General features: G+C 39.8%; 1 long non-coding RNA gene across 2 annotated transcripts in view; it reads left to right on the top strand.

The window, feature by feature from the left end:
- The window catches only part of LOC133538659 (uncharacterized), a 68,338-nt gene that overhangs the window by 18,804 nt on the left and 29,221 nt on the right, over positions 1 to 20,313 (top strand). For both annotated transcript variants that reach the window (XR_009803077.1, XR_009803071.1), the window contains exon 2: positions 15,915 to 16,089. This is a non-coding gene — a long non-coding RNA (uncharacterized LOC133538659). The remainder of the gene's footprint in view (positions 1 to 15,914; positions 16,090 to 20,313) is intronic.

Below are 20,313 nucleotides of genomic sequence, written 5' to 3'. Positions count from 1 at the left end.
GTGGTATTCCCGTTGTTTGTTTACATTGGCAGCACTGTATGACGTCACAGGAAAATGGATAGTGGTTTCGAAGAAAGCGAAAATAAGGCACTTTAAAACTTTATTTAGGGATATTCCGGGACTGGTAAAATTTTGAAAAAAACTTCAAAAAATACAACAAGCCACTGGGAACTGATTTTTATTGTTTTAACCCTTTTGAAATTGTGATAATATTCCCCTTTCAGGAAAATCAGAAGAGTGAGCACCAAAACTGGATGTAGTATGGACAAATGGGGCCAATTATTTTCTATGTGTTTTTTATGTTTGTACTTGTCTTAATCCTTTGTATGTGTCTTTTATACTTATCTTATCTTTTTTTAAAGCCTAACCAGGGACAAGGGTTGCAAATTAGCCTGTGGCTATAAGTCTTATGTACTTTGACATCGGTTACCTTCCATCCATCCATCTATTTTCTACCTCTTATTTCCTTTGAGGTCACGGGGGGCGCTGGAGCCTATCTCAGCTCCAATCGGGTGGAAGGCGGGGTACACCCTGGACAAGTCGTCACGTCATCGCAGGGCCAACACAGATATACAGACAACATTCACACTCACATTCACACACTAGGGCCAATTTAATGTTGCCAATCAACCTATCCCCAGGTAGATAGTACTTTATTGATTCCTTCAGGAGAGTTCCTTCAGGTGCATGTCTTTGGAGGTGGGAGGAAGCCGGAGTACCCGGAGGGAACCCACGCAGTCACGGGGAGGACATGCAAACTCCACACAGAAAGATCCCGAGCGCAGGATCAAACCCAGGACCTTCGTATTGTGAGGCAGACGCACTAACCCCTGTCGCACTGTGCTGCCCGGAGTACCTCACATCGGTTACCTATGGGTAGCAATGTTTAATTGTACTGTCCCTGTCAAATAAATACGTGAATGAAACATGACGTATTTATAATCCCAAACAAACTCTTGTTTTAGGCCACAAGGCAGATGTTAGTTATTGTGATTGCATGACTTGCAGTGACCCAGTCAGTGATCCTCTCTAAAAGTGATACTGCTGGATAAAAACCAAATGATTTTTGATTGTGTTGATGCACAAGTCTGGGAAGCCTTCTGTCCCTCTGGCTTGACTCTTTGCATTAAGTTCACATCTCTCTTGAGGAGTGCCATAATTTGTTTAGAGCGTCATGATGAAATGTTCCCCTTTTATGAAAATGGATCCACGGTGCGATTGCGTTCACATCCGGCTTTGTTGCCTCTGCAGTGAGGTGAGCGTGTGAGGGGACACACACGTCTACTGTTTTAACCACTTTAATGCAATTTAACAATGTCACGTATTCTTTTCACGTTTCATTGGGGTCCTTTACGTGTGAAATTGTGGCGGCATGAACGACGCCGGGGCGCAGCAGAGGCGGGGTCATGCCGGAGCGCCAGATGTGGGAGGGCGAGCGCAATTAATGGCTACACATTGTTCAGTGGCTGTGTGGGCACACCTTCGGTGAATTAAGCCGCGCTCTTGGGGCGTGACTGTTTGAATAACGCGAATGAGGTGTGAGGCCTCTCGCTCACAGCTGAAGCCAAACTCAGCGATTGCATCCAATTAGCTCGTATGTCCTCAAATTACGTGCTTAACTTGTTAGTTTGCGCAAATTGTTTGTCAGTGGATTCATTCTGCGTTGCACAATTTAATACTTTACTGTGTCCTTTTAAATACCGCGCAATTTCGGATTACCTGACATTCTGCAGCAATGTATTGTTACTTTGTTGCAGTGCCATATTCAGGTGGAGAGTCAGTTCAAAAGGCAAAGCAATTAAGGGAAGGTCCATTAATGAAATCTATGTGCTGTTGCCTGAGAGCAGATGTGATGCTCATTATTGACAGTTGGGCAGCAGGCATGATGATCTCTTACAGCTATTAGCAAGATCATCCCATCTCTTCTTCCTATGGAGGATTAGAAGAAAATCAAGTCTCAGCACATACAACCTTCACTCATAATGACCGTAGGACTACGTTTACACTGCAGGCCAAAACAACCCAAAATAGATTTTTTCCGAAATCATATTTTTTCCAGCTAACACTGCAAAATGTGATATTATTTTCAAATGAATCACAATTCTTATTTAATCAATCAATCTTTACCTATATAGCCCATAAATCACGAGTGTCTCAAAGGGCTGCACAAGCCACAACAACATCTTTGGCTCAGATCCCACATCAGGGCAAGAAAAAACTCAACCCAATGAAATAACAATGGGAAACCTTGGAGGGGATTAGGGAACTAGAGGGGAAGTTCTGTTTTGAAGCGAAATTGGCCGCCTCTCATGTTTGATTGATTGATTGAACCTTTTATTCGTAGATTGCACAGTACGGTACATATTCCATACAATTGACCACTAAATGGCAACACCCGAATACGTTTTTTAAATAGTTTGAGTCAGGGTCCACGTTAATCAATTCATGGTAGTGTTTACGAACTGTGACACAAATGCCTCAACCCGGAAGTGATTACTCATCATTCATATTTGATAACGCAATGATTTATATTTATTAATCACATCAATCAATCAATCAATCAATCAAATTTGACTTATATAGCCCTTAATCACAAATGTCTCAAAGGGCTGTACAAGCCACAACGACATCTTCGGCTCGGATCCCACATCAGAGCAAGAAAAAAATTCAACCCAATGGGAACAACGTGACACCCTGGAAGGGATCACAGTATGAGTGTGTGAACACAATGAGACAAAATAATTTATCAATACGTGAGAATAATAAGACATTTTATCTCCCATCCATCCATCCATTTTCTACTACTTGTCCCTATCTTAAAGGCCTACTGAAACCCACTACTACTGACCACGCAGTCTGATAGTTTATATATCAATGATAAAATATTAAGATTGCAACACACGCCAATACGGCCTTTTTAGTTTACTAAATTACAATTTTAAATTTCCCGCAAAGCGTCCTGTTGAAAACGTCGTGGAATGATGACGTGTACGCGTGACGTCACGGATTGTTAGGAAATATTAGCGCTGTGCACACACACAGCTAAAAGTCGTCTGCTTTAACCGCATAATTACACAGTATTTTGGACATCTGTGTTGCTGAATCTTTTGCAATTTGTTTAATTAATAATGGAGAAGTCAAAGTAGAAAGATGGAGTTGGGAAGCTTTAACCTTTAGCTACACAAACACACGGTGATTCCTTGTTTAAAATTCCCGGAGGTGAAGCTTTCCTATGGATCAGAGCGGTCAACCGAACATGGATCCCGACCGAATGTCAACCAGCAGGTTTCGGTGAGAAAATTGTGGTAAAAAGTCGCCACTTACCAGAGCTCAGCTGAGCTTGTGCCGTCCATACTGCTGCCGTCGACTTCCATCAGACACTGGCCTCAAAACATCCGTGGATAAACCCATCCGACTATCAGGTACTATTAAACTCACTAAAACACTAGCAACACAATAGAAATATAAGGGATTTCCCAGATTTATCCTAGTAAATGTGTCTAAAAACATCTGAATCTTTCCCAATGCAATCGCGTTTTGTTTTTTTACTTGATTTTTTTCAACATTTTTTTCTAGTCCGTCGCTATCAATATCCTCAAACACGAATCTTTCAACCTCGCTCAAATTAATGGGGAAATCGGCGTTTTCTCGGTCCGAATAGCTCTTTTTGTTGGAGGCTCCCATTAAAAACAATGTGAATATGTGAGGAGCCCTGAACAGGTGACGTCATCGTCTGCGACTTCCGGTAGAGGCGGGGCTTTTCTGTTGGCGACCAAAAGCTGCAAACTTTATCGTGGATGTTCTCCACTAAATCCTTTCAGCAAAAATATGGATATATCGCGAAATGATCAAGTATGACACATAGAATGGACCTGCTATCCCCGTCTAAATAGGAACATCTCATTTCAGTAGGCCTTTAAGTTTCAATGAATCAACACTCCCTCACTATTTCTCCTGAGGTCTTAAGTGACCACCAAAGCAGCCCAGACTGACCCCCACTCGTTGCCAGTATGTAAAGATGATGTCGCATGATCCACCCTCGCCGTGACCCCGGTGTCATCCCTCCCAATTCCTGCAGCTCCAGCCCGAATAAACGCCACACCTCTCCCCTCCACCTGACCCCTCATGTCTGGGTGAAGGAGGGAGTAAGGTGGGGGTCGCAAACAACGGTGGTAGTGGTGCTCCCCCTGGGGCTGCCTGCTGGAGCGAGGTGACCCAGCTTGTCGCTCGGTGACCTGTGAGAGGGACATTATGAAGTGTGAGTGGCTGTCAGTCTAACTGCTTGTGACAGCTCCCGGTGCAGCTGTGCCAGGCCGCCCCAGCCAGACGACTAGTACCCATGGAGGGAGGACGCCATGGCTGAAGGCGTGGGCTGCGGTGGGGCGCTCATATACTGGTTACGGTGGGCCGGGAGAAGAAGGTGAGGGGTGTGTTGAGGGCTCTCATGGTGTATTGACTTCTCCATTGACTTCCAAGCTGAGAGGGTGACCCTCCGGCCTTGTTAGGTCAACGCCGCCTTGGTTGGGATTGAACATCATTGAGGAGTGAAGGAGGAGGTGAGGGACGAGGTGATGTCCTTAAAAGCCAGCAGTGTAATCTATATGTTTGAGTGGACATGTGACTTATTTGAATTCATCTTGTTTTGTGTGAGAAAAGCCATGGGCAACATGCCCTAATGATAGAGCAAGCTCTACTTTGAATTCAAACTGAAGTTTTTGCAGTTAATTTCCTATTTAGTGAGCGAACCAGTAGTTGAGATTTTTTTTTGGGACAATCAATTGGGTATTTATTTCAGTAGGAATTCATTCTGCCCTTATTGTCGCAGTTTACCTGACACATGAAACGTGAAGAATTGTGGGGATGCAGCATCCACTTCAGCCATCAGATGGCAGTGTGTAAAACCATTTCTGAGCATATCCGACTTTGCCCACAGCGTCAGTTGCTATGTAGAGTGGCGCCTTACATCATTTTCAGCAAAGTGCATTAAAAAAATATATTAATTGCTTCCTATAATGCAGCTATAAGATATAATAATCAGAATTATACAATTATTGTTACTAAATAATTAAGACAAGTAGATTAGATTTTAAAACATTGCACTCTGTGTGTAGTGAATATAGAGGAGATAAGAGTTTCACCTTTTTCAATTGAACTACTAAAAAAACCCGTTTTGCTCCCATTTTGCATTGTTCTTAAAACTTTTCCCATGTACACAAAGTACGGATTGGTGTCTTTCCCCTTTGATCACAGTTGGTGGTAGCTGGGAGTTTATGCTGGTATGCAATGTGATAACTAAAATAATTATAATAATATAATTGTATCTTGTACCTTAGTTGTAGTTTTCATTACAACATTTTCGCCATACAAAATCACTATTGTTAATCAGTAGCATGCAGATGGCAAAGCCAATGTAAATTAGTTTTAAGCTAGCACATTTTGGAAAAGTGGAGCCTTGTTGTACAACTGATTGATTGATTGATTTAAACTTTTATTAGTAGATTGCACAGTACAATACACATTCTGTACAATTGACCACTAAATGGTAACACCCTAATAAGTTTTTCAACTTGTTTAAGTCGGGGTCCACGTAAATCAATTCATGGTAAAAAAGGAGTGTGTGTTATATTAGGCATAGGCATTGGGCTTTGTTGGAATACCTAGTTTGGCTGAGTCCACTCTGAGTGATGCTTGTTTCCTCACCAAGTGTTTGAGACGGTGTTTAGTCTGCAACCTGACGTGGCGACACAAGCAACAAAAATGTCAAAATATGGTACCGTTTGAGTTTACGTGAATCAATACTAAGTTAAGTGAATCAATAATAGTATAGACAAAATAGATCAGTTCCTATACAAGTAAAGTATTTGGTAAGACAAAGGAGGCCTTTGAACAGGTCTATTCCTCTCAAAAGTTGGTCAGAAATCTGTATAAAGCTGTGTTAGGGCTGTTATTAAGTACTTATCCTTTGTCATCCACCTCATAGATGTGGCATACCAAGAAGAAATCAGTCCCGGCAATGATTAAAATGATCAAAATACGGTAAATATTGAACATATTAGACTTAGACAAACATTAATCAGCCACAAGGGAAATTGTTCCACACAGTAGCTCAGTTACAATGGATGGAAAGGGTAAGGATGGAAAGGATAATGCGGGTATAAAGTAGACTAAACATGTACCATAGTAGCAATATAAAATATAATGTATATGTAATATTTACATTTTATATATACAGTATATAATGTATACTGATAAGTTATATTTAAATATTATATTATATTTGTATATAATATATAACAAACCATGTACAATATTACAGTATATGTAACAGCTTAAACAACAACAACAAAAAAAGGCAGCATAAAATAAAGAGTAGATCCATCAGAAAATATACATTATAAACAAAGAGAGGTAGCTAACATTAAGGCGGTCAGGTAATATACAGATATCATCATTTGCTGTATGGCGAGTGATTGTACAGCTGGATGGAGTGTGGAATGAAGGAGTTCTTGGATCGAACACTGTGGGAACAAAGCTGAAGGAGCGTGTTGGAGTATGAGCTCCGCTGTCCCTCAATTGTCTGGTGTACTGGGGGGGCAGGATTGTCCATGATGGTGAGCAGTTTGTCTAATGTCTTCCTGTCCCTCACTGACACAAACGCCTCCAATGGTGTGTCAATAGTTTGGCCAACTTTCCGGATCAGTTTGTTAATCCAGTTTAAGTCCCTTTTGCTGGTGCTGCTCCCCCAACAAACCACTGCAAAGTACAGGGCACTGGCCACAACAGGCTGATCAAATATCTCCAACAGCTTGCTGTTGGAGACCTAAGCTTCCTCAGGATCTAAGCTTCCTCAGAAAAAAGAGTCTGCTCATTACTTTCTTGTATACAGCTTTGCTGTTGTCCATCCAGTCCAGTCTGCTGTTCAAGTGGACTACTAGGTACTTGTACTGCCCCACTACAGTAGTGCCACCTCCTGGCTATGCATCTTGATGGGCTCCACAGGGGTCATTTTCTTCTTGAAGTTGATGATCAGCTCCTTTGTGTTGTCCACATTAAGGAGCAGATGGTTGTTATGTTATATGTTATAACATATTGTTATGACCGTGTATGTTACTACATTATATATATATATATATATATATATATATATATATATATATATATATATACTTGCTGTATGTATATATAAAACCTTATATATAAAACCTTGATGGAGGGTTTTGAAGTTGTTTTAAAGGGCTTTGAAAGCTACAACAGTGACCCCCGTTAGGAGCATTTTCCAAGCGTCTTTAAAATCCTAAAAAAAAAAGACGTGTTCTTGTCTCTTACAAAGATTGTGAACGATAGGCAAAATTACCAAAACAATGTGCATTCCTAGTTTAACTCAGGAGGGCAACACATTAAGTTTTGTATTTGCAACGCACTGCTTTTCAAAGCAGAGTTTGAAGCATGATACTGCATAATACTGATGAAGGGGGTCCCCGTGGCCAGACGTACCCCACCTGGCATGGCGCCCCCCCTGACCCCAAACACACTATTTGAAAAGGACTGCCTTGAGGAGTAGAATGATAGGACATGGTAGTCAGCAATGTGTGTGTGTGTATGTATATATATATATATATATATATATATATATATATATATATATATATATATAGATATATATATATATATATATATATAATATTTATATATATATATATATATATATATGTATGTATATATATATGTGTATATATATATATATATGTATATATATATGTGTATATATATATATATATATATATATATATATATATATATATATATATATATATATATATATATATATATATATATATTTATTTATATATGGAGTAGAATGATAGGACATGGTAGTCAGCGATGTGTCTGTATATATATATATTTTTTTTTTTTGTCCTGTCCAGCTTCTCAGGCAAATTATATAGTTGATGTAGATCATGGCCGGCTCTACGCAGGGGCAAGAGGGGGCAGAGCCCCCTTAAATAAATGTCTTGCCCCCTCAAATCAAAATTTGAGAAAGCAAATTTTAATAAATTCACAAAATTACTACATTACAAGTTGACAAAATTATCTGCACTAGCAGAAAAATCCGCCGAAAAAGGGACACACACGATATAGTAGTGTCGGCTTCCCTCCCATCCCTCCCTCCACTGTGCGTGTATTCTACATTCCACAGGCTGCGCAGCAGACACACACCTGCACACACCCCTCAGCCCTCAGTAAACATCCAATCACTGTTGCAGAATGAAAGTAAAAGAAAAGGAAAAGTTGTCTACATTTATCATATACTTGTTAGGATGGGTGTGTTTGTGTAGTCTTATCTGTCATAAACACGTTTATCGTCGCGGACTTTCGGTGCTACGGAGTTCCTTTTTTTTATTTTTTATTTATTTTTTTTTTTTATAACTTGACGAGAGCAGTGACAGCGGAGGCTCTGAGCCAGAGGCGTCACTAGACCTAATACTGTACTGGGGCACACCTGGGGCACACATAATTCATGTAAGTGTCCAAAGCGCGCAAGCAAAAACATTTTTAGCTCTTATTTATCATAAAAAATACATAAATAGGGCTTTAAACTATGAAATCATATCAGATGATGTTGTATGGATCATTGATTAACCACCTGAAATTAACTAATGCCTTTGACCTACTTGTGGACTTTTTTACTCCAGACTTCTAAACTGCTACTGGTAAAAGCAAAAAGGAAGAGCAATGAATCTTTTTGAAATATTTATTGCAGTAATCATCTGCAAATTTAACATCTGCAAATGTAAAACAAAAACTAAAGCACCCCTACATCTCTGGGTTCTTTCATATTATTTAATTTCCATTTATGGCAATGTGGCTAATCCTATTTTAGATAAACAAAACTATAAAATATACACAAAAAAATAAAGCCACAGTAGTAGAATAAATGAACAACTGTTGTGTGTCTGTTCAGGGAATCATTTTCTGAGAAGTAAACTGTAACGTCTCCTTTTCATTTTTGCAAAGTGGTCAATCTCTCTGGACAGACATGGAAATATTACAGTAACTGTTATACAGTTGACCACTGGTTCCCAACTGCTGGGTCGTGACATAAAAGTGGATTGTGTGTCATTTTCAGTGAGTCGCAGTCACATGTGTGCATGGAAAAAAAAAAGTTTAGGGAGAAAAAAATCAAATTGTGGCAACAAAAACAGATATTTTTAGCTATTTTTCTAGTGACTATTAGTGAATATTTTAGCAAAAGGCAAACCGACTAATAAGTTGGAGGAGGACTCAGGCCAGACATGGAAATATATATTTTTTAAATCTAAATGGGGCAACAAAACCCGATATTTTCAGACATCTTTCTGAAAACAAATACAGAAATGTTACTATTTTTTCTAGAAACAAAACCAGATGCTTTAGCTGTAGCCATTTTTCTGGTGACAAAACAAGATTATTTTAGTCAAAGTCACACCGATTAACAAGACAAGTCTACTGTGCTATTTTTCGGTGAAATAAACTTGAATGATTTAAAAATTTGGCTCACGACTTGATGATATGGAAAAATATTTTTCTTCCTGAAGATAAACCATTTGAGAAGCACTCAACTCACACATGCTTACTCCAAATGATCATTGATGCAGAACCAGCAGACAATAACCAACATTATGTTTCATGTTCATTGGAAATTCCCCCGACAGCTCGTACAGCAAATGAATATGTTTGTCTTGATACAAGGAATAACGTTAGCTAACTTAGCATCAACTTAAGACAATGATGTTGCCTAGTTAGCTAGGACTTCACTTACATCTCTCATTCCTTGCTGCTTCTTCTCTGCTGCAGGCGAATAACTTTCTTAAATCCATCTAGGAGTTACAGTTTGAGTCAAATCAAAATCAAAATAATGTAATTAACAAATTGTTGTTGGCTAACGTTACCTACCTCACGCAGTGATTCTCACCCCCCCCCTCTCTCTCTCTTTCAACCGAAGTCTTGATCCACACGTGAATAATTTACCATATTAATTAGCCATGTGCTCTCTGTTTCGTGGAGTGAATACAGAAGCAATCAATTACCATACTAAGTAGTATGTGCGCTGTTGTCCATGTTATGTAGACTTAAAACTCTGAAGCGTTGTTTTTTATTGGTGAATTTTTTACTGGGGCACTGCAGATCAACAGTGGGGCACGTGCCTCAGTGAAATATGTCTGGCGACGCCCCTGGCCCATGTCCACTGCATGTGACAAACTGAAGACAAGTGACCTCTGTCTGCCAGACCCCTACGTAAAGCCCCGCCCCAGGCTGTAGTCCTGTACTGTTGTTGTTTTTCTTCATGTAATCACAGCAGGTTTTTTCTGTTGTTGTTCAAGCTTACTTATTTTCTGCTCCAGCTTCCAGCAGCTCACAAAGAGAAAGTTAATGCTCTGTAATGCATCCATTTTTCAGAGCATTTAAAAAGTCTAGTCCTGCTCCTGCATGTAGTAGTAGTAGCAATGATGCTACTGCTAGTACATCAGGGACAGCAGCTAGCAATACTGCACCTTTAGCACCAGCAAGCAGTGTTTCTCCTGCACCAGCTCCCTCCTTTCCCCCAACAAGCGCTCCCCCAAAGCAGCCTGCTCAGCTACCCAGTAACTTAAATGGCAACGCACCATCTCAGCCAATACTGGGTGGCTACCCAAAGCGTGCATTTGGTACAACATTAAGATCATTCAATCCTGCCTGGTACCGCACACGACCATGGCTAGAGTATTCTCTGGTGCGAGACGCCTGCTTCTGTTTCCCCTGTCGGAAATATGGCAGCGCTGTTAATGTTTCCCCCCCTGAGGGATTGCCACCTTATTGTGGTCAGGGGGTTTGCGTGCCTCAGTGACCGTAAAAGCTATACCAGCAGGAGCTTAGTCTTCAGGTGGGACACCCAAGTTGGACAGGTCTGAAGGTAGATGCCTGACAAAGTGCAATCCACTACTCCAGGTTGGGGTTGGACACATAGCTAAAAACCCCTTTCAATGGAGAAAGCATCGTTACAATAAGCACAGAAAAAAAAGTGCTGGAGCATGATGTGTACACATGATGCCCCCTTCACATTTCTGACTGCCCCCTCATATAAGCATGCCTAGAACCGCCCCTGATGTAGATGCCCATATCGGATGTTCAGATTTACTTTACAAAAGACAAGTGTAGGATACTTCTCTTGTTGTCTTATTTGAATTTGACTTTATTAAATGTATTTATATTATCATCTGGTGCAGCCGGGCCGGAGCAGGAGGGGATAGAAAGAGAAGAAAATGAAGAAAGAGGGGGAAATTGTGGGGATAAGAGGGGGATTAGACAGAGAGACAAAAACAACAACAGCAAACACAACAATAACAGCAAAAACAACAACAACAATAGAACAACACCAGCACTTACGATATGTACAAATATGATCTTGAAAGTGATAGCAAAGAAGCAGTTAACAAAATAAATAATAATATAGAATTGACAATGAGCATTTTTACACTACAACTGGAGCAATACAAATACCAATAGAAAATGCGCTATTGATCATGAACAATACCAATAGTTTACCTCTATTATCAACAATACAGTTGTTCAAATGCAACAATACGAATACATAATGATAACTAGAGAGAAAAAAAAAGGAATACCGAAAGATGGAGGGGAAGAGAGAGAGGCAACCTATATCAATCTCGTAGATTCTTATAGTAACAAAGGGTTAAGCTTTGTCAGTATGCCATGTGTTACCCAGTTTACCCTAGGGCAACAACGTTAATATATGATTGATGAAACGTGATTATGTGCATGAGTGTAACTTGTATATGTACAGAATGTGTATATGAATGTTTGTACAGTAAATGTATATGTACAGAATGTGTGTATATATATCTATATATATATATATATATATACACACACACGCATCGCTGACTACCATGTCCTATCATTCTGGCGTAGTGGGTAGGGCGGCTGTGCCAGAAACCTGAGGGTTGCAGGTTTGCTCCCCGCCTTTTGACATCCAAATCGCTGCCGTTGTGTCCTTGGGCAGGACACTTCACCCTTTGCCCCCGGTGCCGCTCACACTGGTGAATAAATGATGAATGAATGATAGGTGGTGGTCGGAGGGGACGTAGGCTCAAACTGGCAGCTACGCTTCTGTCAGTCTACCCCAGGGCAGCTGTGGCTACAGATGTAGCTTACCACCAACAGGTGTGAATGAATGATGGGTTCCCACTTCTTTGTGAGCGCTTTGAGTATCTAACAATAGAAAAGCGCGATATCAATCTAATCCATTATATATATATATAAATATATACATATAAATATATATATATATATATATATATATATATATATATATATATATATATATATATATATATATACATACATATATATATATATAGAAAAATATATATATAATAAATATATATATATATTTTAGCGGTGTGGGAAAAAATCGATTCGAATTTGAATCGCGATTCTCACGTTGTGTGATTCAGAATCGATTCTCATTTAAAAAAAATCGATTTATTTTTTTATTTTTAGTTTTTTCATCTATCCAACAAAACAATACACAGCAATACAATAACAATGCAATCCAATTCCAAAACCAAACCTGACCCAGCAACACTCAGAACTGCAATTAACAGAGCAATTGGGAGGAGACAAAAAAAACACAACACATAACTAACCAAAAGTTGTGAAACAAAAATGAATATTATCAACAAAAGTATCAATATTAGGGTTAGGGTTAGCATAGGGTTAGGGTTCAGCATAGCAGTGATTAAAAATCCCTCATTGACATTATCATTAGACATTTATAGAAATAAAAAAAAGAACAATAGTGACACAGTGGCTTATACTTGCATCGCATCTTAAACGTTGACAACACACTGTGTCCAATGTTTTCACAAAGATAAAATAACTCATATTTTTGGTTCGTTTAATTGTTAAAACAAATTTACATTTTTGCAGTCAGTTGATTAAACATTGTCCTTTACAATTATAAAAGCTTTTAAAAAAAAATCTACTACTCTGCTAGTATGTCAGCAGACTCGGGTAGATCCTGCTGAAATCCTATGTATTGAATGAAAAAAGAATCACTTTGAATCGTAAAAATATCGTTTTTGAAACGAAAATCGCGTTGAATCGAAAAAAATAGATTCATAATGGAATCGCGACCCCAAGAATCGATATTGAATCGAATCGTGGGACACCCAAAGATTCGCAGCCCTAAGATATACAGGTATACACACATCGTTGACTACCATGTCCTATCATTCTACTCCTTATATATATATATATATATATGTATATATATATATATATATATATATATATATATATACATGAAAAAAATTATGAGTTTGAACATCAAATATCTTGTCTTTGTAGTGCATTCAGATGAATATGGGTTGCCTGAGAAGCTGGACAGGAAAAAAAAAAAAAAAAAAAAAAAAAAAATATATATATATATATATATATATATATATATATAAATATATATATATATATATATATATATATATATACATGCACACACACATCGGGGCGGTTTAGCTCGGTTGGTAGAGCGGCCGTGCCAGCAACTTGAGGGTTGCAGGTTTGATTCCCGCTTCCGCCATCCTAGTCACTGCCGTAGTGTCCTTGGGCAAGACACTTTACCCACCTGCTCCCAGTGCCACCCACACTGGTTTAAATGTAACTTAGATATTGGGTTTCACTATGTAAAGCGCTTTGAGTCACTAGAGAAAAGCGCTATATAAATATAATTCACTTCACTTCACTTCACATCGCTGACTACCATGTCCTATCATTCTACTCCATATATATATTTACATCTAACACAATTTCCCAACTCATATGGAAACAGGGTTTATATATATATATATATATATATATATATATATATATATATATATCTTGAAAGATACATCTCCTGGATGCAATGGGACACATAATGAGTGCCGTAACCTGGATTCATCGGGTGTTTCGGGTCTTGCAACATCAGACACCCTCGTCCAGGCGACCCATCCGGGGTGATCAAGTCCCTGCTTGTGTCCCCGTAGCAACCCACGGTTCTGCCCTTTTCAGCCACAACCACCTCGTGGCTTTCTCTGCCGCTTCACTCGCGGATTGATTGGACCTCCTTTTGGCCGCCCCTGTGACTCCCAATTGGCCAAGCACTTTGCAGAGGGAGCGTCCTGCAAAGCCACATCAGCCAACTTCTATTGGCTCGTAGAAAGTTCTCCAGCCCATGCCCCTGCAGTCCTTCACCAGTTCCTGATACTTGGCACGTTTCCTTTTGTTGGCATCCGCAGTCCGCTCCTCCCAAGGCACTGTTAGTTAAAGCATGATAAGAGGTTTCGGAACCTCTGAAATGATGATCATGTCTGGCCGTAGAGATGTTTTTACAATGTGCTCGGGGAACCTCAGTTGTTTTCCCAGGTCAACGTGTAGCAGCCAATCAAAGGCTGTGTGAAGGAGTCCTGTTGTTGTCTTTGGACGTGCGCAAGGTCTCTCTCCAGCTTTGATGAAAGATATTGCCTTCTTTGGCGCATGATGTTGCTTGCTGGTGCTGATGGCTGAGCCTATGCTCACAGCAACTGCTTTGAGTACCTGGTCACGACGCCAGCGATAGCGACCATTAGCCAGAGACTTTGGGCAACTGCTGAGGAGATGTTCCAAGAACCCATTTCCAGAGCAAAGGGAGCAGAAGGGTGTCTCGCTCTTCCCCCAAACATGGAGGTTTGCTGGGCTAGGGAGGGAATCATAGACTGCTGCCAATAGGAACCGGACGTGGTGGAGGTCTATCTGCATGATGTTTGACCAGGTGACTTTGCGCTGCAACGTGCCCTCCCATCTTGTCCATGCCTCCTGTTGCCGGAGTCCCACTACCCTGCCCACTTGCTCTTCCTCCAAGCCTGCTCGGACCGCCTCTTGGAGTAGATGTCGTCTGTCTTTGCCCCGGGCCTGGCTGACTTGGGTCTTTGGGAAGTACCCCAAGCCTGCTCTCCCTGTTGCTACGACCCTAACAAGTACTTTTTGCCTAAGGTGTGACTCAGCCACCTCCACTGCCTTTTATGCCTTCCACTTCCTTCCTGTCCTCACTTCAATCCTGGCTGATGACACCTAGCTGTCCCTGGAGTCTCTGTGCTGTAGGGCTTCTCTTGTGCGTGCCACCTCCCTGCTTATTTCAGCAAGACAATGCCAAGCCACATTCAGCAAGTGCTACAACAGCGTGGCTTTGTAAAAAAAAGAGTGTGGGTACTTTCCTGGCCCGCCTGCAGTCCAGACCTGTCTCCCATCGAAAAAGTGTGGCGCATTATGAAGCGTAAAATACGACAGCAGAGACCCCGGACTGTAGAACGACTGAAGCTCTACATAAAACAAGAATGGGAAAGAATTCCACTTCCAAAGCTTCAACAATTAGTTTCCTCAGTTTCCAAACGTTTATTGAGAGTTGTTAAAAGAAAAGGTGATGTAACACAGAGGTGAGCATGCCCTTTCCCAACTACTTTGGCACGTGTTGCAGCCATGAAATTCTAAGTTAATTATTATTTGTAAAAAAATGAATAAAATGTATGAGTTTGAACATCAAATATCTTGTCTTTATAGTGCATTCAATTGAATATGGGTTGAAAAGGATTTGCAAATCATTGTATTCCGTTTATATTTACATCCAACACAATTTCCCAACTCACATGGAAACGGGGTTTATATATATATATATATATATATATATATATATATATATATATATATATATATATATATATATATATATATATGTATATATATATGCATATACATATATATATATATCAAATACAAACCCCACTCTGCATCACTAAACTTTGCACCTCTGTCTATCCGTCTGTGTCCCGCTGTCATGGCTGACCTGCGTCCTCTCTCTGCAGGGCCTCTCCTGGTTGGGCCCAGCTGGCGCCGTACGAGTGGGCTGGGCAGATGCACGAGGCTGTGCCAGCTCTACTGGTGCAGAAGGGGGCACACCAGGCAGACAGGCCCGTGTCAGCAGCAGCAGCAGCAACTATCCCCCTGGCTACAGTACAAGCATATGGCAGCATCCTCCTCGTACGTGTATATACAGTATGTTTACTACTGCAGCCCAATCGCACGCACACCAGCATCACTGAAACAATGCCAAATGGGTTTGAGCCGACTGGGACCCAGTTAACTGGGACAAAATGTTTGTTTACACATTGCTGGAAAGTAAACCAGCAAACACACACTCTCTTGAAAGGTGATACTGTAAATGTTTTAAGTAGCTTTGGACCATTTTTTTTAACTTCCATTCAAAGTTAAAAAAGGCTACACGCAGAATGTTACAACCTTAAACATTCAAGTGTTGTACAAGTGTAAAATAAGTTAAAACAAGGTACAACACTACCTTTGCCTTTAAAAGCATGTGCAAATGTGTACACTGCAAAACGTCAGTGTTCAAAAACAAGAAAAAAAATACACATTTTAGGTGTATTTTATTTGAACTAAGCAAAATTATCTGACAATAGTACAAGAAAATTCGGCTTGTCAAGACTTTCCAAAACAAGTACAATTAGCTAACTTCAATGAACCCATAAATACCTTCATATAAGTATGTTTGTAACATGCGGCGGGTCGCAGCTTTCTGCGAGGTTCGTTCCGCCGGGATGCAAAAGGACCACCCAGGACATAATTTATTTGTCAAAAGTCAAACAGGTAACAAAAACTAAAAACAAGCTAGAGGAAAAAATTGCCGATCGCACTCGAACCCAAGGCTAACACTTAGCATAGGCAAGAAGACAAGGAATACTCACGTAACTTTAGCATAAGCAAATAAAGAAGCCAGGCCGACTGACTGGCAAGGGCAGGCTTAAATAATGCCTCTGATTAGTGCTCGGGGAACAGGTGAGCGTCCCGAACACCAGTCAGAGGCAGGTGAAAATAATAAGTAGCCAAGGTAACTAAACAAACTCAAGGGTGCACAAAAACAGGAATTAAGGGAGTCCAAAACTAACAGATGACAAAAGCATGATCCGGGCTACTGATTATGACACATTCTCACTTTTCTTGGTAAAAAAAAAATTTTACCTTTTTGCTCAATATTTTGAAAAATATTCTTAAATTAAGTAAATGCTAGAGTATGCGGTAGAAAATGGATGGATTGATGGATAGACTCAATATTTTGACATAATGATATGATTTTTTTTTGTCTTGCTTCAAGTAAGAAATTCTTACTTTAAAGAAGTAGTTTTATACTTGTGAGTGTTAATGACACAGCTTTGCATCAGTTGATATTCTAGTTCCAAGCATGTTTTACTCAATATAAGTCATTAAATCTCAGCAAAAATCTGTAGTATCTTACTGAGATAATTTAGGACAGAAACCCTTAAAACAAGTAACATAAAATCTGCTTAGTCAGAAGAATTATCTTATCAGACAAAAATAAGCAAATATCACACTTATTTGAGATATTTCATCTTACTTAGATTTCACTTTTTGCAGTGTATAGGGATGCTGGACTCTTGACTTGGATCTGGAAGCCAAGTGTCCAGCATCAAATTCTTCTTCTCGTCTCACATTGTTTGCTTGATGCTGTTTGTTGCCCCACAAAGCCAAAGATAACAGCGACAAATAATAATTGCCGTATTTTCGGATCTGTAAGCCGCTACTTTTTTCTTACGCTTTGAACCCTTTGGCTTATAAAATGGTGTTGTTAATTTATGGATTTTTCTTCGATATACGGCCATAACTTTTTGTGTTCAACAAATAGTTTTCATAAAATACTGACAGAGATGCTGGAAATGTGTGAGTGGGTTGAACATGTAGTTCCTTCTTACTTCCTTAACCCGGAAGTACTGTATTATTCCTTAGTCTAAAGCTCGAAATGATTCTTCATTCATCACTCTAAACAACATGTGCACATTTTACAATAGAACGAAAACAATTCATACTTTTTAAACCGTGTATGTGATGTTTGTAGGAGTGTTTTCAGGCATATTTGTACACGCTAACATAATGTAATCAAGCAAGCGTTGTTACTTTTACTGACTATGGTAACATGTTTACAAGTGTCTATGTTAGTATTATTAACTTACAATGGCATTCTTTTCGTATAATTAAATTTTTGTAAATTCACCAAAACATCACAGTGGACTTATTGAGTCTGTTCGGCTGATTGGAGCGCTATCTTCCGCAGCTATTAGGTTCATGATTATCACTTCTGTTTGGTTTGATCAGCAGTTTAAATGCCGTGTGAATATGGTCTCTGCAGGTTTCAACAAGTCAGATTTAAGACTTTTTAAGCCCCACTTAATAACTTTCAGTTTTAGTTAATTTTAGCCACACCAGTGGACAAAAGCGCTAGTGTTTTATCAGCAGAAGACCACATTTCCAATGAGGACTAACGTGTAATTTTGGCATAAATATTACGTCTCTTTTTAAGACCACAATGAATATAATTCAAGACCATTTCCCCTTCAAATGGACAAAAAAATCAAAGACAAAAAGGAAAATTAGAGGACCAGAATGAATTCTAAGTATATGAATTCCTTCACTGCTCTTTGATATTAGAAAACAGTATCGGTCACCCATACACCCGCCCTCCCGTCCTCGTCATGTTGTGACGTTGCAGGTTTTACGAGCAGAGGAGCATGTTCAGTAGCACTCAATCACACAATCACAATCTCCCAAGTACTTACAAGCAGACAAGGTGTGTAGACAGAAAAGGGAGAATGGGCACATTTTGGCTTAAAAACTAACGATAAAGGTGAAGTTACAACACTGACACGGTCTCAGGAATAGGTGCTTTAGGCCTGGCTAGCTGGCTAATTGGCCCTAGTGTGTGAATGTGAGTGTGAATGTTGTCTGTCTATCTGTGTTGGCCCTGCGATGAGGTGACGACTTGTCCAGGGTGTACCCGCCTTCCCCCCGATTGTAGCTGAGATAAGCGCCAGCGCCCCCTGCAACTCCAAAAGGGAATAAGAGGTAGACAATGGATGGATGGATGTTTGCTTACTTACTAATAAAAGACATGTTGTCAAGTACAGTTTTTCTCAAATGGGGGTACGCGTACCCCTGAGGGTACTTAAAGGTATGCCAAGGGGTACGTGAGATTTTTTTTAAATATTCTAAAAATAGCAACAATTCAAAAATCCTTTATAAATATATTTATTGAATAGTACTTCAACAAAATATGAATGTAAGTTCATAAACTGTGAAAAGAAATGCAACAATGCAATATTCAGTGTTGACAGCTAGATTTTTTGTGGACATGTTCCATTAATATTGATGTTAAAGGCCTACTGAAATGAGATTTTTTTACTTAAACGGGGATAGCAGGTCCATTCTATGTGTCATACTTGATCATTTTGCAATATTGCCAAACTTTTGCTGAAAGGATTTAGTAGAGAACATCGACGATAAAGTTTGCAATGTTTGGTCGCTAATAAAAAAGCCTTGCCTGTACCGGAAGTAGCAGACGAGGTGCGCGTGACGTCACTGATTGTAGAGCTCCTCACATCCTCACATTGTTTACAATCATAGCCACCAGCAACAAAAGCTATTCGGACCGAGAAAGCGACAATTTCCCCATTAATTTGAGCGAGGATGAAAGATTCGTGGTTGAGGAAATTTAGAGTGAAGGACTATAAAAAAAAAAGTTAAAAAAAAAAAGGCGATTGCAGTGGGAGGGATTCAGATGTTATTAGACACATTTACTAGGGATAATTCTGGAAAATCCCATATCTTTCTATTGTGTTGCTATTGTTTTAGTGAGATTAAATAGTACCTGAAAATTGGAGGGGTGTGGCCACGGGTGTGTTGACGCCAGAGTCTCTGACGGAAGTCACGGTGTCACGTGTTCGGCGCACTTGTTGCGCGGAGTTGCCACTTCGTGGATGCACAACGACCAGTCAGCAGGAGTGCAGGTAAGAAACTGATTTTAATGTAATCAAACAAAAGAACACTGACACAAAAGTGGAAAAATAAAGCGCGTGCCTACGCACGGAAGCTAACGCTAAACTTAGCAGGATACAAAAAAGGGTCCAAAACGGTGACGTGCCGAACGCACGCGAAGCTAAGACAGAACTTAGCACAACTAAAGCAGAGATAAGCAGATGATTACTTCTATGTGTAGAAAACTTTATTTATAGTTGAATCACTTGTTTATTTACGTGATTGTTGCCGTTAGCAAATAATGAGCCGAGGCCGAACTAAGGAATAAACGCAGGCTTATATACTCAAATCATAATTGCCATCAGGTGTGCGACAAAGGAATAGCAGCTGGGACAACATAAGAAACCATGGCAACGAGCTACA

The sequence above is a fragment of the Nerophis ophidion genome, linkage group LG02 (genome assembly GCF_033978795.1).
Source record: "Nerophis ophidion isolate RoL-2023_Sa linkage group LG02, RoL_Noph_v1.0, whole genome shotgun sequence".
NCBI lineage: Eukaryota > Metazoa > Chordata > Actinopteri > Syngnathiformes > Syngnathidae > Nerophis > Nerophis ophidion.
This window is presented reverse-complemented; position numbering and strand designations above follow the sequence as displayed.